Source organism: Tachyglossus aculeatus, chromosome 22, assembly GCF_015852505.1.
Source record: "Tachyglossus aculeatus isolate mTacAcu1 chromosome 22, mTacAcu1.pri, whole genome shotgun sequence".
In the NCBI taxonomy this organism is placed as follows: Eukaryota; Metazoa; Chordata; class Mammalia; order Monotremata; family Tachyglossidae; genus Tachyglossus; species Tachyglossus aculeatus.
In genome coordinates, this window is record NC_052087.1 from 2,618,243 (window position 1) to 2,631,771 (window position 13,529).

General features: G+C 52.2%; 2 long non-coding RNA genes across 4 annotated transcripts; both read right to left on the reverse strand.

Moving 5' to 3' along the window:
• Positions 1 to 2,147: 2,147 nt before the first annotated feature.
• Positions 2,148 to 4,588, reverse strand: LOC119943628. Its single transcript, XR_005455678.1, has 4 exons — positions 4,274 to 4,588; positions 4,066 to 4,111; positions 2,764 to 2,874; positions 2,148 to 2,356 (listed from the first exon to the last, which is right to left on the reverse strand). It is a non-coding gene; the product is annotated as an uncharacterized LOC119943628 (long non-coding RNA).
• Positions 4,589 to 4,982: 394 nt separating this feature from the next.
• On the reverse strand, positions 4,983 to 7,755 carry LOC119943627. Of its 3 annotated transcripts, none has more exons than XR_005455676.1 (6): positions 7,710 to 7,754; positions 7,035 to 7,343; positions 6,617 to 6,674; positions 6,409 to 6,452; positions 5,444 to 5,488; positions 4,983 to 5,015 (listed from the first exon to the last, which is right to left on the reverse strand). It is a non-coding gene; the product is annotated as an uncharacterized LOC119943627 (long non-coding RNA). The 3 variants fall into 3 exon arrangements; XR_005455677.1 differs by having other exon boundaries at positions 4,989 to 5,092; positions 7,035 to 7,286; positions 7,710 to 7,755; XR_005455675.1 differs by having other exon boundaries at positions 4,989 to 5,092.
• Between the last annotated feature and the right edge of the window lie 5,774 nt (positions 7,756 to 13,529).

Genomic DNA, 13,529 nt, shown 5'->3' on the forward strand with positions numbered 1-13,529 from the left:
AGGGAGGGGGGCCACAGCACTAGGCAGGGAGGGGGGCCACAGCACTAGGCAGGGAGGGGGGCCACAGCACTAGGTGGGGCGCGGGGGACAGCACTATGCAGAGCTGGGGGGATAGCACTAGGTGGAGGGGGGGGCAACAGCACTAAGCAGGGGGGATAGCACTAGGCAGAGCAGGGGGGGATAGCACTAGGCGGAGCCTGGGGGCAACATCCCTAGTCGGGGCAGGGGGCTACAGCACTAGACGGAGCGGGGGGCTACAGCACTGGACGGAGCGGGGGGATAGCACTGGACGGAGCGGGGGGATAGCACTGGACGGAGCGGGGGGGATAGCACTGGACGGAGCGGGGGGATAGCACTGGACGGAGCGGGGGGATAGCACTGGACGGAGCGGGGGGGATAGCACTAGACGGAGCGGGGGGATAGCACTAGGAGATGCGGGGGGATAGCAGTAAGCGGAGAGGGGGGATAGCACTAGGCAGGGCGGGGGGGATAGCACTAAGCGGGGTGGGGGGGATAGCACTAGACGGGGCGGGGGTGCCACAGTCCTAGGCAGTTGTGGTGGGGGGGGGGGGGGTGACAGCCCTAAGTGGGGAGGAAGGCAACAGCCCTAGGCCGGGAGGCGGCGGGCGACAGCCCTAGGCCGGAAGGCGGGGGGGCGACAGCCCAAGCCGGGATGGGGGCGCAACAGCCCTAGGCCGGGATGGGGGATAACACTAGAAGGAGTGGAGTGGGGCGTGCGACAGCCCTAGGCAGGGCTAGGAGATTGCATTAGACGGAGCGGGGGATAGCAGTAGATGGAGTTGGGGGATAGCAGTAGACGGAGTGGGGGGAGGGGGCGCGGCGGGGCGACAGCCCTAGGTGGGGCGGGGGGCAACAGCCCAAGTTGGGGCAGGAGGATAGCAGTAGACAGAGCAGGGGGATAGCACTAGGTGGAGAGGTGGGATAGCACTAGGCAGAGCGGGGAGTATAGCACTAGTCTGGGCAGGGGGGATAGCACTAGGGAGAGTGGAGGGGATAGCAGTAGGCGGAGCGGGGGGCAACAGCAGTAGGCGGAGGCGGGGGAAGCACTAGGCAGAGCTCAGGGGGACAGCACTAGGCAGAGTAGGGATGGATAGCACTAGGAAGAGCATGGGCGGATAGCACTAGGCAGAGCAGGGGGATCGCAATAGATGAAGCAGGGGGGGTGACAGCGCTAGGCAGGGCAGGGGCCAACAGCACTAGGCGGGGCGGGGGGCCTACAGCACTAGGCAGGGCAGGGGGCCAACAGCACTAGGCGGGGCGGGGGGGGGGGGGTCACAGCACGAGGCCGGGCAGGGAGCAACAGCACTAGGCGGGGTGCCGACAGCACTAGGCCGGGCAGGGGGTGACAGCACGAGACCTAACGGGGAGTGGGGGGGACAGCACGATAGCGGGGGCAGCAGGACCCATTGGAGCAGGGTGGGGGTGTGGTAGGACCAGTTAGAGCGGGGACAATAGGACCAGTCGGAGTGGGCTGGGGGTGCGATAGGACCGGTCGGAGCGGGGGCGATGGGGGGGGGGCGCAATAGGACCAGTCGGAGCCGGGGGCGGGGGGGGCGGTAGGACCAGTCGGAGCAGGGATGGGAAAGGACCAGATGGAGTGGGGAAAAAAGGACCAGACAGAGGTGGGGGGGGGGGGGGGGGGGAGAGAGGATAGAACCAGTCAGTTGGGGGGAGATAGAACCAGATGGGGGTGGGGGGGATAGAACCAGAAGGAGGATGGGGGTTAGAACCAGTCGAAGCCGGGGACGATAGGACCAGTGGGAGCAGGGGGGTGGCGATAAGACCAGTCAGAGCGGGCGGATAGATCTATAGATCTTGACCGAGTAGGGGGGATAGAACTCGACCGAGTGGGTGGAACTAGACAGAGCATGGGGAAAGAACTAGCCAGAGCCGGGGGAATAGAATTAGAATGAGCAGGAAGGATAGAACCAGACCAGGGGCAATAAGACCAGTCGGAGTGGGGACTGGGGTGGGGGGGGCAAAGGACCAGAAGGAGCAGGGGGGGCATAGGACCAGATGGATCGCACGGGGGGAGGGGGGGGCGGCGCCCCAATAGGACCCAAGTGTGGGTGGGGGGGATAGGACCAGTTTGATAGTTGTGAAAGTACTGATTATGCAGAGTAAATTATTAAGCGCCGGAAGTTGCCTCCTCTAAATCTAGAACAGACAGTCATGGAAATAGGCATTGGAGTCAGTGAGAGAAGGGAATTATTGTTGCGGAGCAGATGACAGACCAAGTTAAATTACTTCTCACCGGCCATGATATCGTTGAGGTGGTCCTACTTCCAAGATTTCCCTCAGCGCACTGCGTGGAGTGATTGGTCTGATGGTGCTCCTGCAAGTTGAGAAGGAAACTCAAATGATGCAGTTTTTCCAACATAGAGACATTTCTCCAACATCCCGCAAATCAGCCTGGTTTTCAATAGGCATGAGAGAACAGCCACAGAAGCCTGGATCCTCCACTCTTCCCTACCCCTGCCATTGGATCCCCACACTCCCACGTTGGAAGAGGCCTGGACTTCAACAACAAGTCTCCAGTACCAAGGCAGACTAAACAAGAGGAGTGGTAGGACTTGCAATACTCCATACCAAACCCTTCTATGCTCCCTACAAAGATACAAGTTGGAGGCTACAGAACTCCACAGGAGAATAGGATGGGTGGGGACACACACACACACACACACACACACACACACACTTTATTTTCCCTTCCAGCTCACCCATGCATTTAGTCCCACCCACCAAGCAATGAAGCATTCACCCCACAGAAATTAGGTACATATACTCAGCTCTTTCACTTGTATTGTCAGCTGGTATTGTCAGCATCAGTAAAGTGATGCTGGACCTAGAATACTGAAAAGAAATTATGTTACAATATGTAAGACATGCCTAACAAAGTCTCAGGAAAGGAGACACCATAGTGAGGAGACAAGTGAGGACAAGTGTGCTATGGTGGTGAGTCAGGGCTACAGGGAACACATCTGCTAATTCCCCTGCACTGTACTATCCCCAAGCACTTAGGTTAGTGCTCTGCATGTAGGACACATTCCAGTATCATTCATTCATTCAATTGTATTGAGTGCTTACTGTGTGCAGAGCACTGTACTAAGTGCTTGGGAAATACAAGTTGGCAACATCTTAGAGACGGTCCCTACCCAACAGCGGGCTCACGTCAATTGACTGCAGGAGCACAGTGTCTATTAGAACTAACGTAGCCACAGCAAGAAGCTGAGGAATGGAGAGGTGGCCAGGAAGCCTTCCGATATGGAGTGCTAGGCCCTTCACCCCTCTACCCACCCCTGACCCCCCAAAACAGGCATGAATGAGATCAGTATAGGTGAAGGATGATATCTCCCATAAACAGCCCGGGGGAAAATTGGGGAAGTTTCCTGGCCTAGGAGAGCTCATGGCTAGCAAGCCAGAAAACACCTAGCCAGCTACACTCAAACACTAGACTCTCCCCTCCTCCCATTCCCCCCACAACCCCGACTTCCCCCCAACTCCCTCAGAGGCATTCACTGTCATGCACAGAGGGGTTCCAACTCTGGAAGGACTGAGGATGTGGCAGGGTGACCCTGTGGAAGGGGCTGTGGGTTCAGGTAGGATTGACTGATCCATCTAAAGAATTAAGGACACTGGGTCTCCTCAGGTCCACCATCACCTTCCCTTAGAGATGGAAGCTCAGCTCATTCTTCCTCACCATGGAAATCAGCTCATCTGGGTCCTCACTGAAGGGGGACACTTGGACCCCATCCATCCACAATCCACACATCCTCCCCCCTGGAACTCCCACCCCCTACCCACACAGTGGACATAGCAGCAGTCTCCCAAATCTTTACAAGCCCTACTGAAATTGTTTCTTCTCCAACAAGCCTTCCCTGACTAAAGCTCTCATTTCTCCACACCCCAGACACACGAACATACACTTGATTTTTCTTCCAGCTCACCCATGCACTTACTCTCACCCACTAAACCCTGAACCATTAACTCCCCCTGCCTCACCCCCATTAAGTACATATCCTTTTACTCAAATCCCTCCCTTACCTGTATTGTATCATCTGGAAACACCTCCCACCTTCCCCCACTGGACCTATAAGATTGAAAGGGAACTCTCTCAGAATTGCAGACAAGTGGGGACAGGTGTGCTGAGGTGGGTGAAAGAGGGTGGCAGGCAACAGGTGTGATTGTTCTGTTGCATTGTATAACCCAAACACTTAGTACAGTGCTCTGCATATACTTAGCACTCACACACCATTGATGGATTGCAGGAGCCAAGTGTCCTTCAGAACTTCCCCAGCCACAGCGAGAAGCTGGAGAACAAAGGAAGAGCAAGTTTGAGTGGACAGGAAGCCTTCTGAGAGGGAGCCTTAGGCCCTTCGACCTACTACCCACCCTCCACCCCCAGCAAGGGAATGAGTAAGGTCAGCATCCATGAGAATGAAACCCCCACATAATAGTTCTGCAGGGAGGGCCTTGGGGAAGTTTTCGAGCCTGGAAGAGCTCACATCTAGCAAGCCAAAAAACACCTGGTCAGCTTCGCTGTTAACACTAGGCTTTCCCCCCACTCCCCCGTTCCCCCACACTCTCCTAACTCCCTCAGAGGCAGTCACTGTCAAGCACAAAGGGGTTCCACCTCTAGAGGAACTGAGGATTTGCAGGGTGACCCTGTAGACAGGACTGTGGGTTCAGGGAGAAATGACCCTTCTATAGAATTAAGGACCCTGGGTTTTCTCAGTCCCACAGTCAAGTCACAGAACCAGGTCCCTATGCAGAGCCTTAGCCCCAGTGGGTAGAACCAGCCACAGTACTGAGAGTAACACACCCCTCTCTACACCTTGCCCTCCTCCTGCACTAACCCCTAGTCATGCCCCCATCACCTTCCCTTAGGGATGGAAGCTCAGCTCTTGATTCCTCATCTCCATGGGGATCAGCTGCTCTGGGTCCTCACTGAAGGGGCAACAGTCCTCATGACCAGGAAGGGTGGTGAGGAGCTTCTGGGAGGAGAAATAAGTTGGTCCTTCTCTTCTGCTCATCAGGACTCCTTCAACATCCATCTTCGAATGGCACTCACCTGGGATTAGGAAAAGCCTGAGAGCTCCAGCCTGCTCCTTATGCCTCTCTAGGACCACATCCACCCTCAACCTATCCCACACATCCCCCCACCCCCCCACCTATCAGCCTTCTCCCACATCTTTAAAAGCCCCTACTGAAATTGTTCCTTCTCTAACAAGCCTTCCCCGATTTAAGCTCTCATCCCCCCCCTGCCCCCCGACTCCCTGGCCCCCAATGCCCCCACCACTCCAAACACACACTTTAATTTCTTTTCCAGCTCACCCATGCACTTACTCTCACCCACTATACCCTGAATGATTAACCCCACATTCATTAAGTACATATCTTTTTACTCAGATTCTTCCCTTACCTGTATCATATCATCTGGGTCCCCCTCATTATACTGATGCTGGACCTATAAGATAGGAAGAGAACGCTATTAGAATTGTAGACAATTGGGGACAGATGTGCTGAGGTGGATGAGTGAGGGTGGTAGGCAACAGGTGTACTACATCAGTTGCATTCTACTCCCCAAAGCACTTAGTACAGTTCTCTGCAGGGTGACCCTGTGGACAGGACTGTGGGCTCAGGAAGGAAGGACCCATCTATAGAATTAAGGGTCCTGGGTCTTCTCAGTCCCCCACTCTAGTCAGAAAGAACCAGTTCCCTACACAGAACCTTAGCCCCAGATGGTGGAACCAGCCACAATACTGAGACTGACATGCCCCTCTACACACCCTGTAGTCCTCCTGCAGTAACTCCTAATCATCCACACATGCCCTAACCACCTTCCCTTAGAAATGGAAGCTCAGCTCCTGATTCTTCCTCTCCATGGGGATCAGCTGCTCTGGGTTCTCACTGAAGGGGTAACAGTCCTCATGGCCAGGAAGGGTGGTGAGAAGGTTCTGGGAAGGGAAAACAATCAGTCCATCTCTTCCCATCATCAGGATTCCTTCGACATCCACCTCCGGACCACCTAAACCTGGGGATCAGGAAGAGCCTGAAAACTCCAGCTTGCTCCTTACGCCTCACATGGATCACCATCCACCCTCAACCCATCCCACACATCCTTTCCTCTCGACTCCCACCCCGCACCGACCCAGTGGATCTACCAGCCATCTCCCACAGCTTTAAAAGCCCTACTGAAATTGTTTCTCCCAACAAGCCTGCCCTGACTAAAGCTCTCATCCTCCCTGGCCCCCAGTGTCCCCACCCCTTCCACCACACACTTTCTTTTCTCTTCCAGCTCACCCATGCACTTAATCCCACCCTCTAAGCACTGAAGCCTTCGCCACACATCATGTACATATCTTTTTACTCATATCCTTCCCTTACCTATGTTGTATCATCTGGGACTCCCCAACAAACAGATGCTGGACCTATAAGATTGAAAGGGAACTCTATTAGAATTGCAGTCAAGTGGGGACAGGTGTTCTGAGGTGATGAGTCAGGGTGGCAGGCAACAGGTGTGCTAGATCTGTTGCTTCCCCCCCCCCCCCCAACACTTAATACAGTGCTCTGTATATACTAAGCACTCACATACCACTGATGGATTGCAGGAGCCAAGTGTCCTTTGCAACTTCAACAGCCACAGTGGGAACCTGGAGAACAAAAAGGCAGTTTGAGTGGACAGGAAGCCTTCTGAGAGGGAGCCTTAAGCCCTTCACCCCAGTAAGTTGGTAACCCCTAACCCTGAACCCGGGCATTAATGAGGTCAACATGTTGCCAACTTGTATGTTGGCAACTTGTACTTCCCAAGTGCTTAGTACAGTGCTCTGCACACAGTAAGCACTCAATAATATGATTGATTGATTGAACATCCCTGTGGATGCTACCCCCACAGAACAGCCCTGCAGGGAGGACCTTGGGGAAATGTCCCGGGCTACAAAGCCTCACATCTACCAAGCCAGAGAACACTTAGCTTCAGTCCTAACACTAGGCTCTTCCCCCCTCCCTCCCACCTTCCCAACTCCTTCAGAGGCAGTCACTGTCAAGCACAGAGGGGTTCCACCTCTAAAGGAGCTGAAGATTTGCAGAGTGACCCTGTGGACAGGACTGAGTCCTCCTGCAGCAACCCCTAGTCATGCCCCCATCACCTTCCCTTATAGATGGAAGCTTCACTCTTGATTCCTCATCTCCATGGGGATCAGCTGCTCTGGGTCCTCACTAAAGGAGTGGTAGTCCTCATGGCCAGAAAGGTTGGTGAGAAGGTTCTGGGAAGGGAAATCCACTGATCCATCTCTTCCTGTCATCAGGACTCCGACATCCACCTTTGAACAGCACTCACCCGGGGTTAGGAAAAGCCTGAAAGCTCCAGCCTGCTTCTTATGCCTCACTCTGACCACATCCACCCTCAACCTATCCCACACGACCTCCCACCCCCCACCCACCCACTGGATCTACCAGCCTTCTCCCACATCTTTAAAAGTCCTCCTGAAATGGTTTCTTCTCTAACAAGCCTTGCCTGACTTCAGCTCTTATCCCCCCAGCCCCCAATGCCCCCACCCCTCCAAACTTTATTTTCCTTTCCTACTCACCCAGGCACTTACTCTCACCCACTAAACCCTGAAGCATTACCCCCCCCACACACCACCATTAATTAAGTACATATCTTTTTACACAGATTCTTCCCTTACCTGTATTGTAACATCTGGGTCCCCTTCATTATATTGATGCTGGACCTATATGATAGGAAGAGAATTCTATTAGAATTGCTGAAAAATGGGGACAGGTGTGCTGAGGTGGGTAGGCAACAGGTGTACTACATCTGTTGCATTCTACCTCCCCAAGCACTTAGTACAGTGCTTTGCATACACTAAGCCCTCACTTACCATTGATGAATTGCAGGAGCCAAGTGCCCTTTAGAACTTCCACAGCCACAGCAAGAAACTGGAGAACAAAGAGGCAGTTTGAGTGGCCAGGAAGCCTGGCTAGAGTGGTAGGCCCTTCACCCCAGTACCCAACCCTGACCCTGAACCCAAGCATTCATGAGGTCTACTACATCTGTGAGGTTGATACCCCACCACAGAAAAGCCCTGCATGGAGGGCCTTGGGGAAGTTTCCTGGCCCAGAAGAGCTCACATCTAGCAAGCCACAGAACACTTTAGTCAGCTTCACTCTTAACACTAGGCTCTTCCCTGCTCCCCCTGCACCCTCCCAACCCCCTCAGAGGGAGTCACTGTCAAGCACAGAGGAGTTCCACCTCTAGAGGAGCTGAGGATTTGCAAGGGTGACCCTGTGGACAGGACTGTGGGTTCAGGGAGAAATGACCCTTCTATAGAATTAAGGACCCTGGGTTTTCTCAGTCCCACAGTCAAGTCACAGAACCAGTTCCCTATGCAGAGCCTTAGCCCCAGTGGGTAGAACCAGCCACAGTACTGAGAGTAACACACCCCTCTCTACACCTTGCCCTCCTCCCGCAGTAACCCCTAGTCATGCCCCCATCACCTTCCCTTAGGGATGGAAGCTCAGCTCTTGATTCCTCATCTCCATGGGGATCAGCTGCTCTGGGTCCTCCCTGAAGGGGCAACAGGTCCTCACGACCAGGAAGTGTGGTGAGAAGCTTCTGGGAGGAGAAATAAGTTGGTCCTTCTCTTCTGCTCATCAGGACTTCTTTGACATCCACCTGGGATTAGGAAAAGCCTGAAAGCTCCAGCCAGCTCCTTATGCCTCACCTGGACCACATCCACCCTCAACCCATCCCAAACATCCTCCCAGCAGGCACTCCCACCCCCCACCTACCCTGTTGACACACCAGGAGTCTTCCATCTCTATAAAAGGCCTTCTGAAATTGTTTCTTCTCTAACAGGCCTTCCCTAAAGTTCTCATCTCCCCACCCCCTCCCTAAAAAACACACTTCATTTTCCCTTCCAGCTCACCAATGCACTTAATCCCACCCTCTAAGCACTGAAGCCTTCACCCCACATCAATTAAGTACCCAGAATCTCCCCTTACCTGTTGTATCATCTGGATCCAAACCCCCTCATTATTCCAATACTGGACCTATAAATTTAAAGGGAACTATGTCAACATGCACAAGACAGGCCTATCTGAAGGTTTAAGGGAAAGCAACACCATAATGAGAGCAGAGAAGAGGGGACAGGTGTGTTGAGGTGGTGAGGCAAGGCTGCAAGAAACATGTCTGCTTAATCTGTTCTATTAGACTCCCCCAAGCAGTTAGTACAGTGCTCCTCCTGAAGGAAGCTCTCAAATGCTGTTGATTGATTGCAGTAGCAAAGTGTCCCTTAGAACTTCCACAGCCACAGAGAGAAGTGGGAGAACAAAGAGGCAGTTTGAGTGATCAGGAAGCCTGCTAAGATGGAGTAATAACCTCTTTAGCCCACTAACCACCCCTGCCCCCCCAATGCAGGAATGAATGAGGTCAGGATAGAGTAAAAATACCCTCTCAGTCCAGCCCTACAGACAGGATTTTGGGGTAATTAAGTAACCTCGAAAAACTCCCAGCTACTAAGCCAGTAAGCAGATCAAAGCCTCCTTGCAAAAAAAAAAAAAACAAAACCCCTTATTCTCCCAAACCCAGCCACTACCATGATTCAAAGACAACCAGCCTTGAAAAAGGTAGGGCCCTGCAGGCTTATATAGGGCAGGAAGAGTGTGGGGGCGGGGCTTGTGTGCCTTAGTCACTAATTCCCCTGATTGGAAGCAGCTGGGGTAGAAATCAGTTGTCCCTGAGAGATGGCCCAGCTGCATCATTGGATAGGGTATGGCTGCCAAAAAGATAGAGTAGGATAGGTAGGCCTTTCCAGACTGAGCCCCCCTTTTCCTCTGCTCCTCCTCTTCTCCCCATTGCCCCTACTCCCTCCCTCTGAGCTACCCACTTCCCTGCCCCACAGCTCTTGTGTATATCTGTACATAATTATTATTCTATTTCTTTTATTAATGATGTGTATATATCTATAATTCTATTTATCTATTCTGATGCTAGTGACGCCTGTCTACTTGTTTTGTTTTGTTGTCTGTCTCCCCTTCTAGACTGTGAGCCCGTTGTCGGGTAGGGATTGTCTCTATCTGTTGCCAAATTGTACTGTCCAAGCGCTTAGTACAGTGCTCTGCACATAGTAAGTGCTCAATAAATACAGTTGAATGAATGATTAGGATAGGATGAAAGGGTCTGTCCAGAGAAACACTAATTCCAAACACCTCTCCAGCCAGTCTCATCTCCGGCCCCACCCCCACCCCCCTTTCCTGTCCCGTCTCAGTTCCCTCCTCACAACCCCCACGTCCAGGCCGCTGACACCGGACCCGAGGAATGGCCAGAAAAGCCTGTCCCTTCAAATCAAACAGCCCACCGCTCTCCCCACCTTCGGAGCCCTCTTAAAATCACATCTACGCAGCACGGATTAGTGGAGAGAGCACAGGCTTGGGAGTCCGAGGACGTGGGTTCTAATCCCGGCTCCTCCACTTGGCTGCTGTGTGACCTTGGGGAAGCCACTTAACTTCTCTGTGCATCAGTTACCTCATCAATAAAGTGGGGATTGAGGTTAAGATTGTGAGCCCCATGTGGGACAACCCTAGTACCTTGTATCTACCCCAGCGCTTAGAACAGTGACTGACACATAGTAAGCACTTAACAAATGCCAGAATTATTATCATTATTATTATATCCTCCAAAAGGTCTTCCACAACTAAGTTCTCATTTCCCCTAATTGCTCTCCCTTCTACGTGGCCTGTACACTTGGATGGTATCCCTCTAAGCACTTGCCAGTCCCAGGTGGCCATCTCCTCTCTCTCTCATTTATTTCAGTGTCTGTCTTCCCTTGTAGACCGCAAGCTCCTTAAGGATCGGGATTATGTCCATCAACTCTATTGCAGTGTACTTTCCCAAGCACTCAGTACAGTGCTCTGCACAGAGTAAACGCTCAATAGATACGATCGACCGATAACCGATCGACGGTGGCTCGGGCTGCGGGAGGCCAGCGGGCGACCCCCGTATCGCGACGGGCTCCGGTGGCTCGGTCTAGGGTGTGGCAGGGGGTTAGCAAAGGAAACCCCAGGCCTACGGCCTAGACCCAGCCTTCCTGCTCCCGCCTGCCTCCCCTCCTTTCTGGCCTCTAATCGGGGGAGTGTCATCATCACACTCCCGTGACAATGAAATGTTTTTCCATGAAAAATCAATGTTTTTCCATGAAAAATACAGACCCGGGTCTGGGAGTCAGAAGGTCATGGGTTCTTATCCCAGCTCTGCCACTTGTCTTCTGTGTGACCTTGGGTAAGTCACTTCACTTCTCCGGGCCTCAGTTCCCTCATCCGTAAAGTGGGGATGAAGACTGTGGGCCCCAAGTGGGACAGGGACTGTGTCCAATGTGATCAGCTAGTTTCCGCCCGAGCAATTAGTACAGGGCCTGGCGCATAATAAGGACAAAAAATTCCTACGAGTCACAGTGTCTGACCAGGTGCACCGGAATCCCGGATAGGTGGGCCGAACACAGTTTGACACAGTTCTCGTCTGCCCGTCGACGGTCTCGGAGACTATACGTGGCAAGGCCTAGTGGATAGAGCCCAGGCCTACGAGGCAGAAGGACCTGTGTTTTAATCCTAGTTCCGCTACTTGTCAGCTATGTGTCCTCGGGCAAGTCGCTTCACTTCTCTGGGCCTTGGTGACCAGTTAAAACTGTGAGCCCCACGGGGGACAGGGACTCTGTCCGACCCGATTTTCTCGTATCAACCCCAGCACTTAGAACAGTACCTCGCACATAGTAAGTGCTTAACAAATACCACTCAAAAAACACAGTCAAGAAAAAGTCTTTCACCAGTTCTCCCTCCATCCCTTAACTTGTGTGGATCACTTGAGGTTCTCTTCTGAAACCCTTTCTGTCTGACTTTACACTCACTCCCTCAGGGAGCTCATTCACTTCCATGGTTTGAACTATTGCTGTTCCAGGTGAGATTTTTGGAAATACCCTGGGCGATAGAGAGACCGGAGGCAGAGGGACCGGCGAGGAGACCGATACAGTAGTCACGATGGGACGGGACAATATTCACCGGACTCTGTGGGCCGTCAGGAGATGACATTTGCAAAATGTTTTGAGTTTCTCGTCAGAGAGTCACAAAATACAGCCAAACCTTGAATACCCATATTAATGGTGAGAAGCACAGTAGCCGAGAGGATAGAGCCCGGGCCTGAGAGTCAGAAGGACCTGGGTTCTAATCCCAGCTAGCTCTGTCACCTGTCTGCTGTGGGTCCTTGGGAAAGTCACTTCCTTCTCTGGGCTTAGGTTCCATCTTCTGGAAAATGGGGATTAAGGCCATTAGCCCCATGTGGGACACGGACTGCATCCAACTGGATTAGCTTCTATCTACCCCGGCACTTAGTACAGTGCCTGGCACAGAAGCGCTTAACAAACACCATAACAAAAACAAAAAAAAGACAAGGCTATCCAGAATTTTGTAAGCTCGTTGTCGAGAGCGAATGTGTCTGTTTGTTGTTGTTTTGTACTGTCCCAAGTGTTTAGTGCAGTGCTCTACACACAGTAAGCACTCAATAGATTCGACTGAATAAATGACTGAATAAATGATCATGAATCAATAATCCCATTAGGTTCCATTCCTTCTCCCTCTGCCTCCTAAAATCTTTCTAACCAATGGAAACATGGACTAATTTGATTTTCCCCACCTCTACCTACCCCAGGGCACTTTATCCTTCTAGAGATCCTGCATCATTAGGCCATAAGCTCCTAAAAGACCAGGAGGTGTCAGGTCTTATAGGTTTTTTATGCTCCCAGCCATCTAGTAGAGTGCTCTTGCAAAAAGCAGGCATTTAATAAATGCTGCTGAGGATGATGATGGATAAGCCTCACTTTTCTTCATCTTCCACTCCCTTCTGCATCGCCCTAGCTTGCTCCCTTTGCTCTTCCCTGTCCGCCCCCTCCCCCACAGCAGTTATGTATATATCTGCAATTTTATCTATTTATATTGATGCCCATCTCCCCTCTACCCCACACCAGACTTTGAGCTCATTGTGGGCAGGGACTGTCACTGTTGACTGTTGTATTGTTCCTACCCGAGCACTTAGTACAAGTGTTCTGCACACAGTAAGTGCTTAAGAAATACGACTGAATGAATGAATTGCTCAATCAAAGGCATTTAATAAGTGCTTACTGTGCGTGCAGAGCACTGGACTAAAAACCTGGGAAAGTACAGTAAAGCAGAGTTGGCAGACATGTTCCCTGTCCACAAGGAGTGTACAGTCTACAGGTAAAAGAACAACAAACTCTGCAATATTTACTAGTGAGTACTTGGCACTATTCTCAGTATTTCAAGCAGGAGAAGCAGCATGGCCTAGTGGGTATGGCAGGGGCCTGGGAGGCAGAAGGGCTTGAGTTCTAATCCTGTCTCTACAACTTGTCTGCTGTGTGACCTTGAGCAAGTCACTTCACTTCTCTGGGCCTTAGTGACCTTATCTGTAAAATGGGGATTAAGACTGTGAGCCCCATGTG